This window comes from Papaver somniferum, chromosome 5, assembly GCF_003573695.1.
Source record: "Papaver somniferum cultivar HN1 chromosome 5, ASM357369v1, whole genome shotgun sequence".
Taxonomy (NCBI): domain Eukaryota; kingdom Viridiplantae; phylum Streptophyta; class Magnoliopsida; order Ranunculales; family Papaveraceae; genus Papaver; species Papaver somniferum.
The window spans coordinates 77,359,858-77,369,032 of NC_039362.1; the positions used below are offsets into that span (position 1 = coordinate 77,359,858).

General features: G+C 34.0%; 1 long non-coding RNA gene across 1 annotated transcript; it reads right to left on the reverse strand.

Annotated features, from left to right (window-relative positions):
* Positions 1 to 1,177: 1,177 nt before the first annotated feature.
* LOC113277555 lies at positions 1,178 to 3,022 on the reverse strand. Its single transcript, XR_003324983.1, has 3 exons — positions 2,594 to 3,022; positions 1,883 to 2,495; positions 1,178 to 1,791 (listed from the first exon to the last, which is right to left on the reverse strand). It is a non-coding gene; the product is annotated as an uncharacterized LOC113277555 (long non-coding RNA).
* Between the last annotated feature and the right edge of the window lie 6,153 nt (positions 3,023 to 9,175).

Here is a 9,175-nt window from a genome sequence, read left to right on the forward strand (position 1 = left end):
GCTTCGCCTCGCCCCGTCACTTAGAATTTCTGATTTTGGTGTGGCTCAGCTTCGCCGCGCCCCATCCCAATGCATGTCTTGAATTTTTGAAGTGTTTAAAATAAACCCGTCAAAAAAACACCTTGATCTTGTCATTCTTGCCAGCACCAACACCTTTTGTCATTCTGGCCGGCAACAATACCTTGATTTGGTCCATCCGAGTATCAATCTATCTAGTATCATTCTTGCCAGAAACATTATGTTTTCAACAGACTAAAGAAACAACATTACGATGACCAACACATGAATGGTCAAAAAAGCAATCCAAATAAACATACCACGCCTTTCTCAGGGTCTTCTAGATTGGTAAACATCCATGATCACTATTTTAGAAGAACAAACATTAAACTTAAAAGAATGGGAAAACTAAAAAATTGTGATTCATGTCTTTGTTAACAATGCCAACAGTATTGTCCGTATAAACGTAGAGTTGAGGATCATGGTCTTAAATGAAGATACAATCAAAATGATACAATTTTAAATCATTAACACGTCCATTGCCACTGCACTTGATCAAATAAATTTAAGCACTTAACACTCCCCGCCTCGTCGCGATCCACTAAATCTTGAATTTGATGGAAGCTCTATCCATCGTGATATACTAAACCTTTATTGTAGACTGCAGCTTCAACTGGTCTTTCAAGCCTTCCTCAAATATTTTGTGTGCATGACCTGATGTTACCACAACCGAGTTTAGTGTGTTCTCCTAATCCCTTGTTTCATCTTCTTCCCACCATATCTGTCTACTTCTTTGTTCGTCCATATCCCACAAACTCTTGGTTCCTTAAATGACTCTCTAATATCAGAATATGTTGATATAGTTATAATTCAAAAGTAGGTGTTGTGCTTTTTTAGTAATGGTTTTCAGGGAGCAAAGTATAGCTTCATTAAGTTTACTTGCGAACAGACGCGGCTAAGAAAAATGTTCACTTTAGCACCTATCCACTAAACCTTGAATTTGATGGATGCTTCCCAACAAAAATTACAGATAGCCATAACCACTCAGCAATATATAATTCTTGAAACTTGAATTTCAAATCAAAAATATTTGGTAGTTGAATCTAGGTAGGCACAATGTGTGTATTAACTATTAACTAAAAATCAGGGTTATCCAGCAGCATAATTACCAAGGAAAAAGATATAATCTATAGATTAGCTAGTAATCCATAATTCAATTACTCAAGCAATTTTTATCAATTTCCAAAATTACATCAAACTTCACCCATGGGATCAAACTATATCTATCCAGAATTACTCAAAAGAATTGCGGGCTTTACAAAGGGTAAGAAAATACTATAGATAATGATGCAATAATATCCATAATTTTATTAATGATGCAATAGATCTCGGCCCGTTCAGGACCAATCAAAAAAAATTTACTTCAGATTTTTTTGGGAAGTCTTGAAAAAATGTAGTGCAACAAATCAAAACTATTGGGGACAGTAAATGCTATGAAGATAGTAGAAGCTCATCAATGAAGATATCATCAAAGCTCTTTTGATTGCTGCCAAGTCTTAATCCAGGGAATCCAATGAGTCCATCAATACCACTCGGTTCAATCTCTGATTTTATGAGAGTCATTTTTCATTTTTCAAATACCCATATACCACAAAGAGAGAACTCAATGTTAAAATGAACTCAATATGTAAAACACCCATTCAAAGAAAAAAGAAGAAGAAGTAAACGGATGCACTTAGTTGGACTAACACTTACATTGTTAAAATCAACAATCTGCAAGTTTATCAACAGCACCTGCAATATGATGAGCATCAGAAAACAATAAAATGCACACAATCAAATAACTCATAAGTGATGAGTGAAACCAACTAAACCTGAATCTCACCTTAATTTCCTTTTTTCTTATAATAAAAAGAGAAACTGGCTAACCTCAAGCTCATGGTTCCATTTGTACCTGCATTCTAAAAAAAACTAAACCAATCAACTGAACAACTGATGCAGAGAATTCCATATTTGCAACAGCAGAAGCTCTCTGAATTTTTACGAATCAAAACATAAATCGGAATCTTAAAAAAGAATAAGGGAATTAGGGGTTTGTCGCTAAGAACCTGGGGATAAGGAGATATGAAACCACAATTAAATAACAACATAATTGAGAGACAATTGACTGCAAAAAAAAGAACCTGAACAACTGATGCAGGCTAAATAGAGAACCTTCTATGAATCTTTGAACTGCTGCAAAACAGTATGGATCATCTCTTTCTTTTTATTCAATAAAGTTTTACAAAAGAAAGTATCACATTTAACATTCCAGTACCGTGGAAGGTAAACTGGAAAAAAAAAACATAACGAAAGGCCTTTTACCTTTCTGTGATTATGGTCTCTGCTATGTACAAAGTTTGATAATTACCCTTTTGTTTTTATATGTAAAATTGAAACCCCATCTGGAAACTATCTCGTCTCTTGACCTCTTCCTTTTGTTATTGATCATAGCTATCCTGCGAAGCGAAAGAAATAAATGGGATGAGAATAGGAAGAAGAAAAACATTCGGGATATACAAAAGGGTTAGGATCAAAAGAAAAAAAAAGAACTTACGGGATATACAAAACAAATCCAAGAACAGATTAGTAACATCAAACGGATAAATCAATGAATAGATTCAACATTAATAGCTTCATATCCCTGCTTCTTCTCTAATTCAGGCCCTTAACTCCATCTTCCACAGTACTATCATAACCGCTAGCACCATCACATGTAGCTCCTAATCAACACCATTGCAGCAAAAACTTAAATAGAGATGTGTAGGTGGTGGAGAGGCAGATGCAGAGTTTGCTCCACCGGTGGAAGAAAATAGCGAAGAGAGGCGGAGGCAAGTTATAGGTTTAACTGAGTTATTGTTTTTGTTTAGGTTTTTACGCATATTAGGTTTTGCAAACTTAGGAATGACATGACGATTGTTAATGAGAATTATCAGGGATGATATGGCACAAAAAGAAAGAATTTCTAAGCAATTTGAGAAGAAGAGGGTGAGGATCGCTTAGGATTTTAAAGGATTAGATGAACAAACTTTTGAAATGAATTTGCCCTTTTTTTTCAAATTTGACTATCTCCTGTCCACTTGAGAAATGTTTTTACACGTTATAATCAAACACGCATCTACTTCTATTCAAAAGTAGGGGAAAACAAAACTTTAAAACATGTAATGTAAGACCAAACTAAACCTTAATTTAGGTCAATGAATAGCTACTAACTTCTCAATAATCCAACCTTTTTCGTAAGTTTCGAATCGTATCACTATTTCTTTCTTTATCTTTTATGCTCCTTTTGGATATAAATGCGTAACTCTAGCGTGGCATGCACATAAAGAAAAAAAGCTACTTACGTACCTCGAAGGCTCCAACTACCATGCAGCTAAAGTCATGCGTCTTGATGCCATACGGAAGCATCGATACTTAAGACGGACAACAGGGCGTAAGTTGAAATGAGAAAAATATAAAGGAAAAACAAAGTACCGTGTACTTTCGTATTGCTATCATCCGATAAAAATTACGGATTTGTCCAAATATTTTTAAAATATAATTCCAATGGACGAGTAAAATTTAGTATGGGTGAAATGGACACCAAAAAAATAGCAAGAATGAAACTGGATTTATCTTGGTTTAAATCTAAAAAAGAATGACGTTGAAACTGAATGCATTCTGATGTAAATTAAAAATAAGAAAAAGTATTTGAAAATGAGTAGGATGAAACTGTTTACGTCCTGACTATTTTTATATTCTCGTCCAAGCAATGCTATCCCACGCAGCTACGTGGGATGGCTCAATAAGCTAGCAGGGTTGAAACCCTTGGATGATAATATGCATATATTTTCAGCCATTGAGATGAAACTACAGCTGTATCAGTGATACTATTGCAAATAAGTCCTCTATTTTCATTTAACTAAGTTAAAGTAATCCCTGCAGTTATCTATGTTTCGTTTACAAGGACTTCTCATTAAACAAAAAACGAGAAGTTATCTTTCACCACTACCATTAGCAATCGCCCATCTTCTTTTCTTTCTCATACCAATTCAACAACAGACAACAGTAACAGTAGCAGTCTTTCTTGGATTAACTCTTTCTTTTTCATTATCATCTCCGCCTAATCAATCGAGCAAACAAACAAAAAATCCCCAAATTAATTCATAAACCTTAAATCAAAGAAATAAATGGAACTTAATTATTGAACCCTGAATCGTCAAGGAATTGGTATTGAATTCTCAAAACCTATTCAACACAAAAAAAAAAGAAAAAAAAAAGGAAAATAAATCGAAGGAATAAAAAAGGGACAGAGTAATTTTATTTCTCTTAAAGAGTAAAACCCACAAATAAAGTTTAGCCATTTTCAACACAGGGGTTCAATAACAGAGCCACTTATTCAAAAATGTCAATTTCAAGCAACTAAAAGAGTGAACAACAAAACAAGAACATATACCATCAATCATGGATACTTGAAAAATCACGAAAAAACTTAAAAACTACAAGTAGTAACTAATAATCTAGGGATAATGATTAGCAGATTGAGGATAGATTTAAGCCTAAACTTTAAGAAACTATTAATCGTCGACCGGCTAAAAAAAATTGGTTGTATGTATCACGGATTGTATTCTTGTAACTTGTGAGTACTCCGTATTATTAATGGTAGCAGTGGTAGAATTACAGACCTCCATTTTTGGTAGAAGAGAAAGATCATGGGATGTGGAAAGGTTAAGAATGTGATGCCCGAAATACCCTTTTTAAAGGATGTAAGTTGAATTAAAAGCAAATCAGAGGAGCTATTTTTAATACAACAACTTCGCCAGCTGTAATTCAATTAAAAAAATGAGTCAAATCTAATTCAATGGCTGCGGAATGCGGATACAAACTCACTGCTAAGAATCTGTTTGCTTATTAAGGTGCCCCGCCCAGCTGCGTGGGATAGCATTGCTCTTCCCGTCCATTTAAACAGTATCAAATTTTACATGTCTTTTTCACCTAGGAATTGTTGATTTTGGTCTTTTTAACAAACTTTTTAACCCATTGTAGCAATCTTTATTAAAAACAAAGTCTTACCGTCTTTTGGTTAAAAAGACCAAAATCAACAATTTCTGGGTGAAAAAGACATGTAAAATTTGATACTGTTTAAATGGACGAGAATGTAAAAATAGCCAAGATGTAAACAGTTTCATCCTACCCATTTTCAATATTTTTTCTTATTTTTAATTTACATCAGGATGCATCCAGTTTCATCCTCACTCTTTTTTAAGTTTAAGCCAAGATGAATCCAGTTTCATTCTTCCTATTTTTTGGTGTCCATTTCACCCATACTAATTTTTACTCGTCCATTAGAACCATGTTTTAAAAATATTTGGACAAATGACCCATTTTTCTTATTAATATCATGTTCATTTTCTCATAATTTATAAAGAAGGATACCAGTTTTTTGGGAGCTAATACCATTCGGACGATCCAACGGTCTGGATCTGTTGAGATTTATTTGTCTTATATGCAATGCAGCCCGGAGGAAAGCTGGTATCCCCTTTATCAATACTGAATGTCTGTAAAATTAGATTCTTTAACTTTGTATCCACTTCAATTCTAGATGGGGTTAGTTTCTTTAAAATTTCATTATTGTGTTTGAAAAATAAAAAAAAATGTCATCATTGATTCATTTGACACAAAAAGAAAACCATAATCTTAAATTTATGGGTAACATCTGTTAAAGTTATTTAGATATTTTCTTTATTGTAGATTGATTTTTCTCTCGCACGATAATCATCTCAGATATCAAATTATTTGGCTGAATCAGAAAGAAGATATCATTTAATTGCATTAAAGGTGCTGGTAGCATTGTTTTATTCTTTGTTCTATATTGACAAAAGACGAACTTAATTTTCAAAAAACGGGAAGTGTGGTTAGCGTGTGATGTAGTCACTGGCCTAAACTAAATACGAAAAAAGAATCAGTCTTATTCAAAGGGTTAGGTTCTTTCTTAGGTAGTCCGATAGATAGATAAATATCAACTCAATATATACTACTAAACAGCTCAGCTTTGTCTATAAGTCAATTCTTCCTCGTTTTAGTTTATCATTCCAATTGCAGCAACTGCTCCTACTAATTGATTTGAAAAAACTATTTGAACAAATTAGCACATGATGTCTACCAAATTTGAAGGAAATTGGACGGCATTAGGTACCGTGGTGGATGAAGTCGTTCTTAAAAGTTGGTTGATAAGGTGTATTGGTGGTATTCCCTTAAACTTTGAGATAACATTTATAATGCCCGCCCAAATACATTTTGAACTTTTTTACAGAATAGCTTATGAGTTGCTTAAATTTAATAATTTATTGAAATCTTAATTCTTGAAAAGGGGCCACCTAGCTCAGCTGTTCATCCCCATTTAACATAGGTTTCATGCGCTCTAGGAGATCCCAGGTTCGACTTCCCGATGGCGTTGCATGTGAAAACTAAGGTGAAAATTTAGTAAGTGTTTTCATCGAAGCAGACATCATGACGCTGGAAAATTTACTACTTGCACCAAACTATTAGGCGTTTTAAATTTCAACCATCAGATTTTATGTTAGATATTAAAATCTAGCAATTATGTTATTGTCGCCCAATGATTGCGCGTTTTTATTATTAACCGTCAATCTTTCTTTAAAATTAAAAATCTAACGGCTGTAATCTTGCTGCCCCAAAACATAGAGCACTTTCTTGATTCAAATTTGAATCACGATAGTGCTTGGATATTAATTCAAGCTGACGTGTCGGGCTTTGCATCTTAACTCTAGATAAGACTAAGCCTATGGATATACCATAATCTACTGGTATTTGGATTATTTCTTTCCTAGAAAGGTGACAAGAAAATATGAAAACATGGTAACTTTTGATATTGTTATGAGTTGGTTGCATGATTTTAGTAGGAAATTAATTATTCCTAAAATCTCGGCCATAAACTGGATCTCGGCCATAAACTGGGGGGAGATTGATTTTTTTAATTTTTGGGTTTTGAACATTAAGTTGAATCGGTAGACTTTCGGAACCAAAAACTTGATTGTGAACTTTAAAGTGATAGTCAGACATGAACATACTTTTGACCCAGAACTGGTGTGGTGATCTACAATCCTGCTTCGTGTTACAATACTTTCCTAAAAAAAACGTTTGGATTTACAAAACTGTATGGAGGAAACAAAGAAAACTACATACAAAGGTTTAAAACTGATAATACCCATAATCAGAATCAAAAGGCACCTGCTAACTTTATAATGAAAACAAAAGACAAAGAAAAGATTAAAACTAAACTGATAGAAACTAACTAAAACGTGATAAACCTGTAAAACATCATATGAAACAAAAGATTAAGAACTTTGAGTTTCATGGAAAAGAGAAGAAAACGAAAAATTTCATGGTGTTGAGTTGACTCAGATAATATCGCCCGCTTTATAGAGCGCTCTTGGTTAAACCTTCTAATTGCTCCTCAATCCGCCTATGTGCCAGGTAGATTAATCTCCGAGAATGTATGCATGGTCCAGAAATTGTTCAAGCCATGAAGAGGAAAGGAGGGAGAACATGACACAATTCTTTAATGGAGTTTCTAGATACGTTCTAAAGAAATTTGGTTTTGCGGATAGATTTCGTCAGCTCATCCATCAGTGTATTAACACAACACAGATAGAGATTATGCTTAATGGTTCTCCAACTGTTTCTTTTAAACCTACAAGAGGTATTAGACATGGGGATCCTCTATCCTTATCTATTTAACCTAGCCATGGAAGCATTCTTTAGACTGATGAACCATTATGAGGAAACAAAACAGCTTACAGGTCTGAAAATCTCAAGATCATCTCCAAAAATCAATCACATACTCTTCGCGAACAACTTCCTTCTTTTATGTAAATCTAATTTATCTCAAACTACAAAACTATTGTAGGTTATTAAAGATTTTAGTCTATGTTCGGTTCAACTTATTACCTTCAGCAAGTCAGCAGTTTATTTTAGCAAAAATATGAATACATCAAGTTGTCAGGACATCAGCGGTATAAAATAAGTTAGATTGATGAGCATCAATGAAGGAAAAATATCTAGCTTTACCTTTCTTTGTAGGCAGAAGAAAACAATCCCCTTTTCAATTCTTATTGACAAAATAGATGTAAAACTTTTGAAATGGAGGAGCAGTAATATGTGGAATGTATCTAGAACTATGATGGTTATAAGTAAAACTAACGCTATACCAATTCATCATATGACCAGTTTTAAGTTACCTGTAAACAATATTTCGAATATAAATTCAAAACAACAAGCTTTTTGGAGAAATAGAAAGACAAATAAATGCAGACATATCATCTCTTGGAATAATTTTTCCAACCAAAAGAAGTAGGGGGTTTTGGCTTTTGTGATCTGCAAACGTTGAATAGAGTCAAATTTGCATGAAAGATGTGCACAAATGACTCATCTATTTGTGCCAAATCTTTACAGGAAAAATACTTTGCGGGTGATTAGATTTTTAATCTTAAAACCATCTGCAAACTCTATTTGGTCCTGGAGGAGTATTTGTTCGGAGCTAATTTTTATTCGGAATTATAATCGATGATGTCTAGGAAAATGTCAGAAAATCAAGATCTGGAAATATCGCTGGATCCCTGATTCCCATGATCCACCTGTTCCTAAGCAGAGTGTTATTTCCCCATAGAATACGTGTATGTTTGGCAGCTTTTTAATCCCCATAGGTTCATTTGAAATGTTAATCTCATTTATAATGTTTTCAACCATGACATGGCAAGAAAGATTTTCAAGATCTTCGTTCACCAGAACAACAGAGATAGGACTCTTGAGAAGAGTGAAATATTTTCAGTCAAATCGGTGTGTGGGATAATATATGAGAAGAAGCATCATTAAAACTATGTTGGTCGAAGAATGTAACATGTCTTCAAGAGAATCTGGAAGCTTCCGATCCTGCCAAGATTCAGGCAATTCTTTTGGAAGTGTATCAAAAATATGTTACCAACAAGAGATAAACTTGTAGTCTTTATTCCTAATCTTGATGATGCATGTCCTTTGTGTTCTCAACATCCAAAAATAACTTCTCGTGTCATCTTACACTGTAATTTCTCAGTGGCGATCTGGAGTGCAACCATTGGATGGAAACCAACATGCAATCTCA